The sequence below is a fragment of the Triturus cristatus genome, chromosome 5_2, assembly GCF_964204655.1.
Source record: "Triturus cristatus chromosome 5_2, aTriCri1.1, whole genome shotgun sequence".
Taxonomy (NCBI): domain Eukaryota; kingdom Metazoa; phylum Chordata; class Amphibia; order Caudata; family Salamandridae; genus Triturus; species Triturus cristatus.
In genome coordinates, this window is record NC_140588.1 from 536,355,951 (window position 1) to 536,369,800 (window position 13,850).

A 13,850-nucleotide genomic window follows, 5' to 3' on the forward strand; every position below is an offset into this window, starting at 1 on the left:
ACAGTACATCAGTGACATGTTGTTTTGTCAATGGAGAGAGATGGAATCTCTGAAGGATGGCAAAATATTGTTCTGCTGGCAAGTCACCTAAGAGGAGAGAAGATGGAGGTGCGTTTAGTGGTTAAATTTTAGCATAGGTTCGCCATTTGCTGGGTGACTCACGTGAATAGTGGAATGAGAGCCGTTGGGCCAAAGGTGATAATTTATAGATAAATCGTGTTCTCTGTGAAAATGCCCATGAAGTACCAAGTCATCAGAGATCCTTGCGAGCGAGAAGGTTTCCTAGTTACTTGCAGGATTTTGTGGTAGAATTGTCCGTTCACTTCATATGTGCAGAACATGAGTGACGTTGAGCACCCTTATCGAAGATGCCAAAATGATTTCTTATCTCATCAATAAATGTTTATAGATGATGTTTCTTTAGAGAGTATAAGTGATTTTAAGTGAAATTCTTATTTAATTGATGATTTCAATGTTATTACTTTTTTTCCATGTTTGATCTGTTCTTGTACTAAAGTTGAGATATGTGTACTATGTGCCTTTCTTTTAAGTTTGAAGAAAGGGAGATATGTTGTGATCTTGTTTAATGAGGTATACTGCTGGTATAACATTTAGAACATTGAACCATAACTGTTCTGTTGTCGTGGTGCTGCCCTCAGAATCCAGCAGCGTTGGCAGTTGCCGCTGGCTGACGAGAGGAGCAACACATATTGAAGAGCTGTAATAAATAAAGCATATATCCTGAAGTGAAGATGGCATTTGATATAATTACAACAAACATATTTATATATATATTTTTTTTTAAACTCTGCTGCAAATAAATTTGCCACAAGGAGCAACGTGGCAGTAAATCTGTTGTAGCTTATTTTAATTGGTCACAAAGGCTGCATTTTAAAATACTTTACGAAGGTAAGGCAGTTGCTCCAGAGATCTTGGCGTGCCCAGCAATTGTGAGGTGATAATCAGGGCTTTAAGTGGGCTCAGGCCCTCCTTGTCTCTGACCCGGTAGTAATTAGAAATGGACATTAAAACGGCTCCCTATTGGGCCTTATAGTCATGTCATTACCTATACTGGCAAAAACACAGATTGATTACTCAACAATGAATGTTAAAAAAAAAAGTTAGGGTGATCCATTTCAGCGATTTAGTTCCTGTTTACATTTCATGTTTAACGTAATCTGCATTTCCTAAGAGTGTTGGCTATTTCCAAGATGTGTTTCTGTACTTTTGTTTTGTGTAGCACATTTTTCTTGTACAGTGTATACTTTTAAGTCGTTGTAACAAAGTGCTCCTTTTTGCATGGTTATCCCCCACTTTTTGCCTGACATGATGCACTTTGACTTGGTGTTCCCTGTGTTCCTGCCAATCAGTTTCCCGGGGCCTGTGTTGTTTCCTAAAGCTGTTCCTGTGTACACCCAATTGGCACATCTCTGGCCACAGGCAAGCCCCTAGTAAAAGGTACCAAGGGCACTGTGACCAAGGAAGGCCTCTAAGGGCTGCGTGTTTTGGTGCAGAGAAAAGTGAAGAATCGACATGGCGCACATCCCTGCTCACTGTGCTACTGGATTCAAGCTAGCCTGGCTGATGAGGGGTAATACCCCGAAGCCGGTCCCAGGATGCTTGTTTCTGTTCCAGGGAGGACCTGGCCTGGCAGTTCAGGCTGGGCTGTTCCCTGGAGCAATAGAGTAAAGAATGATAGGCATATGGCTGGGTCCAAACTGTGGTGGCATAGTGAGTTAACTCAGATATGTGACTGGGGGTGAGCGTTTGAAAACTTTCAGCACTCTGTCCATCATCTTGTTGTTTGCTATGTTCGCCCTAAGTCGCCAAGGGTATGCCCAGACATGAGTCCATTGGTCACTGTGCCTCTGGGTTCAAGCTAGTCTATCTGATGAGGGGTTATACCCCGAAACCGGTCCCAGGATGCTTGTTTCTGGTCTAGGGAGGAAAAGAGCGATGGATTAAACCTAACCCTGGGCGTAGTGGGCGTAGCGGGGCTACGCGGAGGTCCACTGAGTATCAAACAAACTCGGTGGAACTCTGTGGAGCTCTGCTACGCCACCCGCCTCCACTCCCCACTATTACAATTAAGTAAACATTAAGTAAAAATACATTTAAAACCACTTACCTACGTACTGCAGTGTCCCCGGGCTGCAGTCCTCATCTTCCTCGCCGTGTCGGTAATCCTGGTGAAAACTGCTCATAAGCACGCGCCTGCGCATTTCTTGCGAGAAATGTGCATGTGCGGGCGTGCGCACATGCACAGTTGTCACCAGGATTACCAATACAGCGAGGAAAATGAGGACTGCAGCCCGGGAAGGCCGCAGTACGTAGGTAAGTGGTTTTAAATATATTTTTACTTAATGTTTACTTACTTGTAATAGTGGGGGTGGAGGTGGGGGCTGGCCAACATCCTCCGTCCGTGGAGTCTGTGGAGATTTACCTTTTCCGCGGAACGCGGAGGAGGCAAATCTCCGCACTCTCCACGGGCGTAGCGGAGGTCTCCACCCGGGGTTAATTAAACCCAGATCTGTGACTGGGGGTGAGTGGTTGAAAAGTTTCAGCACTCGGTCCATCATCTTGTTGTGTTTGCCACATATCCCTGTGTGCCATGACTGCAATCCACTGCCTGTGGCCTAGGTAAGCCACCCCTCTAGCAGGGTGCATTAGCCCACAGGGGAGGGTACAGTTGCATGAGCACTGTACCCCTACAGTGTCTCTTACTCCAGTCTTAGACATTGTAAGTGCAGTAAAGCCATAAAAAGTATATGGTCTGAGAGTTGGTCATTACGAACTGCACAGCTCCACAATGGCTTTACTGAAACCTGGGAAGTTTGGTAGCAAATTTCTCAGCACATTAAACCCACACTGATTTCAGTGTGGGATTTAATGTAAAATGCACACAGAGTGGATCTTACAGATGCCCCCTGAAAAACGACCAGCCCTGGTGTGGGTTTGAATGGCTGCCCGTCATTTGTCACCAGCAGACAGGTGTCTGGACCACTGGGTAGAAAGTCCCCACTCTCTGGATCCAGAAACTAAGCCCATCCTGCGGTGTCATGCCTCCTCCCCCATGACCTCTGTATCCATAAGAGGGGAAGCTTGAAAGGCCTGCCGCCTTTGTAAACTGTCCCTGCCTTTTGCTGTCCCCCAGCAACTAGCCCCCACCGGTTCTGACCCCAATTTTGTGCATGAGAATCGGCGGGAAAACCAAGCTCGGAGGTTAGGTGTGCCCATCTTTGCCAACCCCAACCCTCAGGTGGGGGAGGCGAGGTGAAGCACATATCTCAGTCCCCTCTATCTTGGATATAAGGGGACTCAACCAATTAGGAAGAGGCTCATGCCCCCCTCCCACTGGAAGGTGGCATAATAGGGGGTGTACTCACCCCAAGGAAGGGACCCAATGGTCCCGACCGGGCACACCCCTGTAACGCCACTAAATTTTGTATTTAGGGGCAACCCCTAACCTTGCCTCCTCAGCTTTGAGGAAGAAAGAAAAAGGACCAAAGAGCCGTGCTGAGCCAGGAAGGTAAGGACAGCAACTGCTTTGGCCCCAGCCATATCGGCCTGTCCCACCTTCCACCTGCCTACAGCAGAATCCTGGTGTGTCAAGCAGCCCCCCAGAGCCTGAAGGACCTGCCCTGCGCCCACCTTACAGACTATGTCTCCCGTGAGCACCGGATTTGTGGTTCTGCACTGGATGCCCAAGGCCTTAGTTCGAGTGGCTCAACACCACGAGGAGGTCTCTCCAGCAATCCTGACCTGGGATCTGGTGATCCTGACCTCCCTGAAGCTTCAAGCAGATGCCTGCAGCCTCAACCTGAAGGGTCCCCCGACTGTGACCGGAGCTGGAAAGATGACCCTACGCCAAAAGACACCCCTGCACCAGACACCCCACGGCCTTGGGTGGCCCATCTGATGGTGTTCAGGCTTCCCCCAAGAACCCAACTTACCTCTCCTGCTGGGGGTAGCCTTCAGGAAGCCTCCCTAACCAAGCCTGCAGTGTCTTTGCCGAACCGGAGATCTTCATTGAATTCCACAGGGTCACCGACGTCTCCTTGGCACTCTGCAACCGGCCGCTCCTGTGCTGCTGATGGTGCAGCTTTTGTGTTGATGGTTGGTCCCTGCAGTGCTGATCGTAATCCCAGAAGCTTTGCTCCCACAACCGAGTGGCCTGCTCATAAGCAGCCCCTGATCAAAGGCCCCCTTTAGCCCTATTGGCTAACATTGGGCCCCTGCTCTGTACACCAGGCTGCCCAGTACAGCTGGTTTTGCAAATTGAGTGCCTACCTGGACCTTTGGGAACCTTGTTCCTAACCCCCGTTTACTTACCTGAGAATTGATAACAACTCTTTTCCATAGGAGCCAATGTTGTGATGTTTTGTTCCTAAAAATGCTCTAAAGTGTCGAGTTGAACTTTTTTATCAAAGAAAAGTAGAAAAGTACCTATATTGCAAACCTGAAAAAGTCTTACTTACCGTTGTATTGTAGGACGCATGGTGTGATATCTAGGCATATCACCCGAGTAGTCGATGTAATTCAAAAGAAACGCAAAAGTAATCAAAAGTAATACTGTATAATTTAAAGTGTCTTTAAAGCATATACCAACCGGTAACAATGGCAAATTCATTCCCAATTGCTTTACCTTGTAAAGTTTTACAGTTGCAAGTACAATTTACTTACCTGTAACAAGTCCTGCTTGGTTCCAGAAATAAAACCTAAGTATACCTTTTTTATACTTACCCAATTGGTCGGGATTCTGTCTCTGAGTGTGTGTAATAAGTTCTTGATTGAGTGAATACAATAAATGCTTAAATGCTTAACACACCCTCCTGATAACCCTAACTGCTCGCCCACACTACCACAAAGAGAGCTGTTAGTACTTATCTAATTTAGCCTCTACTGCCCCTCAGTGGCTCCCTGGACTCTGTGTACACTATACCTTACTTTGGTGTGGTATATACAGAGCCAGCTTCCTACACGCGCCTCCAAGTGTTTATAGCAGGTCAGATTCAGAGCTCTGGAGTTGAGTCTAAAGTCTTTGCTAGTTTCTCATAGTGCCCGTCAGTGTGTCAAAACGGTTTTCAGAATGCATGGTCATCCAATCCTTGGCCTCTACAGATCAGACAGAGCAGCGGTCATGTATGGCAGTTCCACTTGTGATTCTATGCATATGTGTGTGAAGGAGGTGCACATCTGTCAAAATATTGACAATGCGAACATAGAAGAAAATGTTGTGGGTGTGAGGGTAGGTGAAGTGAAAAAGATGCAAGGAAGTACATTCAAGAGAATGAAAAGAGGGTGTTGAAGATGAAAGAGGTGCGGTGGTAGATATGCAGATGGAGGAGAAGGCCCTGAAAATTTGTGGATTCGAAACACTTCACAACATTTCAAAGAAAATAGTACCTCAAAGGAAAATTATGAAGAATCAATAGTACATAGACACCTAATTTTCTTAAAACATTTTGGTCAGACATAGTTTATGTTGAGGAAGTCCACATGCTTGACAAGAAATATTTAAAGTGGTCTCCAATACTTCTTTTATTGTAATCAAGTCTTAACCCCATGTGACCTCTCACTTATTGGTCTGGCATTTAATCTTAGTAACCAAATGCATGTCGAACAAGGAATGTGTAAACAGCGAATGAGATACTTAGTGAACTTTTAAAATTTTATGTGTTTATCCCTTTATTCGCTCACACTATCTGCACTGGTGGAAGATTTTTTGTGCCATCTGTTTGTAATTGAAGCAAACAAATTATGTAAAATGCTTACACCTTGCTCCCGAATGTATAAATCCTAAATATATGTAGACAAATTATTCTTCGAACTATTTATTAATTTCTTCACTTGATACAAAGAATTTGGCTACCGTGGACATTTAGGGGCTGATTACGATGCGGCTCGGAAGGCTCCGACCGTTCCGAGCGGAATCGTAATGGGCTCTTCGTTTTACTTTCAGACCGCCTAATTAAGATATTGGTGGTCGGAAAGTAAACCGGCCGATCATTCCGGCTGGCTTCCGATGGGTTTGGAGAGCCGTTGGCCAGTAAGAACCGGCCAGTAATCTCAAAGGCGGGCCGTTCCGCCCTTGAGATTACAATGCACGGTTTCTGACATGGTTTCCATGCCTTCCTGTCCGACATGGAAACCATGTCGGAAAGCTTGTTTGGGGGCGCTGAACAGGGCCCCCTTTGGTGCACAGCCTCCAGTTGGTGCCTATGATGGCCCCTGTTGATCCCTACACCGTGTGGCAGGCACCTTAAGGTGCCTGCCACCGGGTGCAGGGATGAATCACACCTCTCTTTTCACTATGGGAGCATGCATTACGGCTGGTATACGGCCGTAATGCATGCTCCCATAGTGAAATGTAGGAATGCGACCGAACAGTGTTCGGTCGTATCCTAATAAGGCGGTTGGGACTGCCGACCTGGTGTCGGTTGGTCCCAGGACCGAGTCAGTGTCAGGCAGAAGGAATTCCTGCCGACATCGAAATCAGGCCCAATGTTTTCAAAAACATGTATATTTTAATGGCATTCTGACAATAGTATCCCATAAGAGTGGGCATTATACTAGCAGTGGTTTGAGGAGTTTACGCAGGATTCACAAAGAGAAAACCATAGGAATGACCTTGTACAGCTAATCACAACAAATGTTCTGAGGAGTCCCACAGGAGTGGCAGGAAGCTAACCCATTACAATGAGTATTATTTATTCATTTATTAAGAATTGTTACAAGAGGTTGCTTGCATTCTCCTGGTTACTTTGCAGAGCTTGAAGATGGGTGATAGTACACAGCAGTGAGGGCGGTTTGGGGAGATAAGAGTCAGATTGGTAAGTAGCTATGTTCATAAAATTATTTGTTTCAATCCTTGTACTGTATTGAGTTCAATTAAGGGCAAGTCTGAAGATACCAGTTTCCAAAAGATCAGTGAACATGTGTTGTTGGGTTCAGACCTCGGTTTTGGGCTGAGGGAATTTCAGATCCTTTGGGGTCTATTATGATTGCGGCCCGTAACTGTACACGGGACCGACCGCCAGAGGTGTGGCGGTCCCGCTATGCCCATTAGGATGCGACGACCACCACCATGCCGGTTGCATCCCGCATATTTTACATTGCGGCCGGCGGTGCTGTAAGCAGCACCCGCTGCAATGCAAAATATGCATGTTGTGTATTGGCATGCACAACGTGACAGGCACCCAGGCGGTCCCAATGTATAGACAACCCAGAACAAGCGACTTAGAATATTCTCAGGAATGGTGGGGATCAGAAATACCTTCTCGTAATTATTCTTACATCAGTCCACAACAGAATAAACAGAGACGCGGTAAAGTTTAAAGAGTTTATTTTATAAACCTCGCGTCCTAAGATGCAGTACTTTAGCTAACATAAGCAGACAAATGGTCAAGATCAGAACCATCAGCATTGTTACAATACCATAGAAAATGAAAGGAGCAATCATAATAAAATGACAGTGGAAATCAGCCACCTTCCTTTCTCTAGCAAACTAATAGTATTATTATTAGGCTAATAAAAGGTCTCTAGGCTTGAATGGGGAACCCCATACCGTAAGGATCAGCTTAGTGGAATCACATCACAGGATCAGCAAGGCTCTCTCCTGGGAATGCTCTTCTTCTGAATGTCTCTAAAACATGCTGCACTGCAATATTAAAAAGCACTCGTCTTTCAGGTATCTGCAGCTGCGTGCGTGTTATGACTAAATAGTGGGACGATCAACCTGTACCTCACAACATGCACCGTCTAGTGACCCAGACTGTTTCTTTACACAATGTACAGACCAAGGTCGCCGCTCACTGTTAAGAATGTTAACAACAGACAGTGCTCATGTGAAGCAAAGCCGAGCAAGCATTTCTCAAACAATAACATGTAACTACAGTGTCGCGTGCAAAAGCAGCAAAAGCAGCAAGATGGCTTTCTAACATCCACGCGGTTGTGCTAACCCAGCATTGTACATAGAGAGATAGTAAGCCTGCCACCTTGTGTATGCCAAAGTGCAGCACACCACCCCCCGGGGGCCCGTAACGGGCCCTCAAAGCAATTTCCGACGGCCTTTCCATGGCGGCATCGCCGCCATGGAAAGGTCCTTTGAAATTGCACATCCTAATATGGATGGTGGGGCCTGCAAGGCACTGCCACCATATTGAGGGCCTTTTCCGCCCGGCCGGGAATCCGGTGGAACAGCGGCGCACGGTCTTTCCGTCCGCCGCAGTGCCCCTCGCCAAACTAATATGGCGGGGGTGAAACGGGAGCATCTGGTGAGTGGATCGCCAACGCCGTGCCGGCGGTGGCCATCCGCCCGATATGCTAATAGGCCCCTAAGTTCTTGTATGCCAAATGAACTCTGTTTCATCCTCTTGAATGATGGTAGGCTGGATTGATTAACATACAGTAAGGGAAGGGTTCTTGCCTCGCTGCCTTGGTCTGGCCCTGTGGCACCCAAGGTAGGAGGGCCTCTTTTGCTTACACACACAATCTGCTTTCCTCTTGAGTAGTTGTCTTCCTCTTCATTCTGGTCTCCGGGCTGCTTATGCTGCAGACATGACTCCTTTAGTCCTTGTGTTGTCAGCAAGCTGGCCTGGGTCCACCTACCTTCCATGTCTTTCACTAAAGAGCCTTGCACCATTTGCAACATCATGGGCAAGTTTTGATCTGCCTCAACAATCCAAACGTCTAGAGCGGGGGAGCGGCATAAAGGACTAGACAATAAAGGCGCACTGGGCACACCGCTTGCCTCCACAGTAGCCTCCGATAAGTTGGACTTGCTGCTTTTGAACATTCCAGGGCCTTCCTGGAATAAAAATTCAATGCTGTGCCCATTGATCTCAGTTTGGTAAGAGCCAATCACAGAAAATTCGCTGATAGAGTTGTCCAAACGGAAAACACCTTAAGGACATCCAGCTATTGACAATGGACGCCCAGATGCAGCCAGTGGAGCTTGCTGACAAGATGTGCTTTCTTGAGGAGCAGGCAGAGGATGCCAAGATCAGATCCCAAGAGACAATATACACATTGTGGAGAAGAAGGGAGATAGGTAAGATGCTGTGACTTACCTGGAAAACGGGATCAGAGGTTCTTGCTCCCACTAAATTGTCTCCCTCCTTTTCAATCGAGATGGCATGTCGTGTTCTGGTGCGGCGTCCCTCTCCAGCTTATGGCCCTCGCTCCTTAGTTGCAAAATTGCTTCATTATGGAGATTGCAGTGAGTTCTGCTTGAGGCACTTTGCCTGGTCCACCTGGAAATAGATGGAAATCTCATTATGCTGTTCTCAAATTACACCCTTATGGTATAGTCTCAACATTCCTTTTTCACAGGTGTCAAACGCAAGCTTTGTGCAATGGGCCTTACATATTTACTGCCTTTTCCTGTCAGGTTCCAGGTGCGCTCTACAAATGCCATGATTGATTGATTGATTGATTGATTGATTGCTTGCAGCATAAATTGCACCTCCTTTTAGGTCCCTGCAGAGGGGTGGGACTGGGCGAAACAGCAAACAGCTATTGACAGATCGTTGGCCTGCCGCCTGAGTGAGCTATATGAGGTCTGGGAAGAGGTGCCAATGCAGGCAGTCCACCCAGAGATCTGCCATCGGAGCTTCAGATCCACAATGAAAGGCGTTCAGCCTTGGAAACAGCAGCGTCCCTTCGCACCTATGGCTTTCCATGCACCCCAGAAAATATTGTTTATGAGTGTAGATTAGTCTTCAGCATCTTATGTCCCAAAACGCTGATAGCTTGTTGTAAGACTTTCTCATTGGGGTGCCGGGAGATGCCTAGTCGCTTGGCAGCAATGGATGCTTTCGGTTTATAACATTCTTGACAGTTAACTCAGCATTTGTCAACTGTCCCTGTCAGCAAGTGTTCCCCACTAATACCTGCCGCAGTGGCTGCTGCACACTAGGCAGCCCTCCAAAAGCCTGCTAGGTCTGTTGGTAGTGCCCCTGCCCATCGTGAGGCCACCACAAGAAGAAAATGCAAATGTTGGCACCCTTGTGGGGCGTAATGAGGTGCTCCTATGCCATGAAAAATGAATAATGAGCAGCTTCAATGCTTTGTTAGGCCGAGCCTGTAACAGCGCATGCGTTGTTCTGGCGAAGACTTTATGTAAGGGCTTCTGAAATCTCACCTCACGCTCGCACACACTCGTGCGTGTGCTTTTAGTTTTGTCCCAGGCTATTGGCATTTGCGTGCATCTTTTTAACAAAGACAGCACCAATTGGGCAAAGGTGGGCACATTACTCCGCCCATGGCCTATTGGTTGCGGTTACCCGCACAGGCAGCATTGTGTTTTGAATTATCGTGCACATCTGCGTGCGCGTTAATTCAAAACACGTCTCGGTGTGGCGCTCACGCACGCAGCTCTTGCGTGCTTTTTTTTTGTTTCCGTCTGGGAGCCACATTAGCTTCTGCTAAAAAGACTGTGCTTCATTGTGGGGGCAGGGACTGAGGGGCGCTAGGCTAGTATTAACATGCAATTCATTAAATCAAAATGAGCGCACGTCGGTGTTTCTCCCCTCATAGATTTAACGATTCTGCCAGGATTACACCCGCGCTCTGCTGGGGCCGCTTGCTTAGAGATACACCTGCGGCTGTTAGGTAGGTAGGGCAGCGGGGGCAGGGTGGTGCTTCTGGAAGTGTCCTCTGGTCCCCAGCGGCACTGTGTGCTGTGCAGGCGGCACAGCTGGGCTCACGCTTTGCTTTGTGGTGTGCATGCGTCACGGCAGGGCTCACGCTCCACTGCGTGGGCCTCGAGGCACAGCAGGAGTCACGCAGCGCTGTGTGTGTGCTGGTAGCACCACACAGGCTCACGCAACACTATGTGTGTGCTGGTTTCCCTCTGTGTTCACTTTTCCTTTGCTTACCCATAGCTGTTTGCTGCAGCTTTCAACAAAAGGTGTTGTTTCCACATATTCACAACTTTCCATCTTCTAAAATGCCCAAATCAGCAGAGGCCCATGTAATGCATGATCTTCGGGAGGCGACAGTGCTGTGAAATGATAAATGTCTATGCAATGTTTTATAAAGTACTACAATGTTTATTTACCCTTGTGTTTATCCAGCTTTGGCAGATAAGTGCGCAGAGACACAGTAAAATGCTATGATCTGCTAAGGATCACACAATGTTACTTGGTGACAAATGTGATTAGAACTCAAGCTGCTCAGTTCCATAGCCAGGCTAGTCCTCCACCTCTGCTCGCCCTTCAGTCATTTCTTTATTAAACGCTGGAGTCTGAAACCACCAGCACTGTTTTCGTGCGTTGAACGACCTCGCGTGACTCCACAGAGGCACTGTGAGACGCAGGAGAAGGGTGGCCACCAGCCAGCCCTGATAGGGAATACCATGCAGTACGATCATATATTTACACCAAGTCGGAACTCAACTGATGGAGTTCATCACCCCTGGTCTCATTCCGTTTAGTATTGGTCCTGAAACTGAATCTAAACGCACGTGCACACGCCGCAGCTTTACTCTCAAAACGTTGCTTTGGGCGTTTGTGTCCGGTTGAAATCCCCATTAGAACACGCTTTATGTCGGCGAATGCGCCGAGTGTGCACTGCGCGCTGTGCCTTGGTCTAATGGACACATTAATTATGTATAGTATCCGCTAACCCCTATTTATTCACCACTTAACTCTCTTTGAGCCTGTCCTATCTAGGAAATCACTCCAGAGGTACGGTCGCCTCCGCCCACAAAAGGCATGTGCTGGGTCCTCACTAGCCCAGCGCCCGCAAACCAGGGGCATAGCATAAGGGGGGGGGGGTGTTATACTCCCTTTGTAAATATTTCTGATAAATAGTTGGCTACAGGTGTTTTCAGGTGTGTAAGCTGAGATATCTGTCGGATTTCACCAGGAAGGTATTTAAGGCATTTTAACAATGTATGCCAAAGTTAATGTCGGAAATTCTAAAGCTCACCCCCTCCCCCCCCAAACTTACTGACCAAGCAACGCTTCTGCATACTGTCGTAATATTAAATGCCATCCTACGTTTGAATACCGTAGCAACATGCTATACCATTTTATTACACCACAATGACTCGCGCATTACAGAAGAGCATAAGACGGCCACAACTCAGACGGTGTCTTTTCATCCAATCGCTGCATGTTTTTGTGGCTAAGGGTACCGTGTAGTGCAAAGAGAACTGCGCTGACTGCCCCAGAGGACCCTTGCCTATTTAAATCACATTTTCGTAGAACACACATGCGGTGCGCCACACTGGGTTTTTGTATTTTAATTCACCTCACAAGCCCGGAGCCAGGAAGCTCCTGGCAAGGGAGCAGGAGGGCCCAGGGATCTGCAGAAAGAATAAGGAGGGTAGAACCAAGGTACAAGTCAGCACTCTAAGTGCACCACCAGCGGCCTTAGGGCGGCCGGGTGCAGGGTGCCAAGGTTAGCCATTGGCGCTAGGCAGGCACCTCGATTGGTTTCTGCTCATGGACAGGAAATGCGGTGTTGGGAGGCAAGCTCCTGGGGATAAGGTAAGGACAAAGGGTGTCCCAGCCCAGCACTAAGTATACACAACCAGCGGCGTAGGGGTGGCCGGGTGCAGGGTGCTTAGGCATTGTCAGAAGCCCAATTCTTTCCTATGGAGGTTGTCGGTCAAGGAAGAAGACTGCAGGTTGGAGCCTGATGACTGGAAGAAGGGAACCAACGACTGGAGGGTGAAGTTGGAGAGATGCTGGACACCAGGACATCGTCAGTCGGACACCCCACGGCTCGGGTGCTGCGGATGCAGGGGCGTCTTTTCATGTTGGGTTCTTCTCACTGGTTCCGGTCGCAGTCTGGGGGACCCTTCAGGTTGAGGCTGCAGGGGTTGAGGAGAATGTCGTAGGAGGTCGTCCAACATTGGATCCCAGGTCAAGATCACCGGGGGGACATCGCAGGTATTGAGCCACCCGGACTTGGGCCATGGGCATTGGGTGCAGAGTGGTGAGAACTTGCGGTTCCAGCAGGATCTGGAGTCCTGACTTGGGTTGCTGTAGGATAGTTCCAGCGTCTACAGGAAATCAGAGTGTTTTTGGAAGGCGGGGCAGGCCCCTGGGGTTCTTGGAGGCTGCTGATTGCAGGACTCGCCGGTTTCAGCTTGCAGGGGTTCCGAAGCAGGAGACAGGCTGGTAGGGCTGGGGACAAAGCAGTTGTCCTCGTCCTCTTCTTTGCAGTACGGCTTTTCAGTCCTTCTTCTTCCTGTTGGGTCCATTCTGAATTCTGGACTCAGTGCTGCCCCCTAAATACTGTATTTAGGGGACGTTTTAGGGGTCTCTAGGTAGTAGCCAATGGGGGACTGTTCTTAGGGTGACTACACCCTTAGGGTGCTCACTCCACATGGTTTAGTGGGCACCATCTCTATCCCTGACTGGAGAGTGCCTGCCCTCTGCAAGATGGCGGGCACTGAAGAGTGGGCTTCACCTCGCCGCCCCCACCTGAGGGGTGTTGATGGCAGATGTGGGCGCATCTTCTGGGCTGTCCTGATTTTTCCCGCCTGTCTTTCCCCAAAAAAGGAGGTGAGACGGGAAGGGGGCCTGCTCCTGATAGCAGGAGAAGCTGGGGGTTGTGTTGCAAAGGCGGCAATGCCTTTGAAGCCCCCCTGACACAGATGGCTCATCCTGACCTGGGGAAGGTGTGAACACCTCTGCCCAGGAAAGGCTTTGTATCTGTGCCCAGGTGTCCAGAAACTTGTCTCATAGTGACAGGATGGTGTTCACCAGTCAGAAAAGACAAGTGGTTGGATTGCTTCAGGGGTCTCCTCTAGAAGGGACTCCTGAGGGCAGGGAATAATAAAGCTGACACTGGCCTTCTCTGTGAGCTATAGGGACAGACAAACTCCTGGGGCC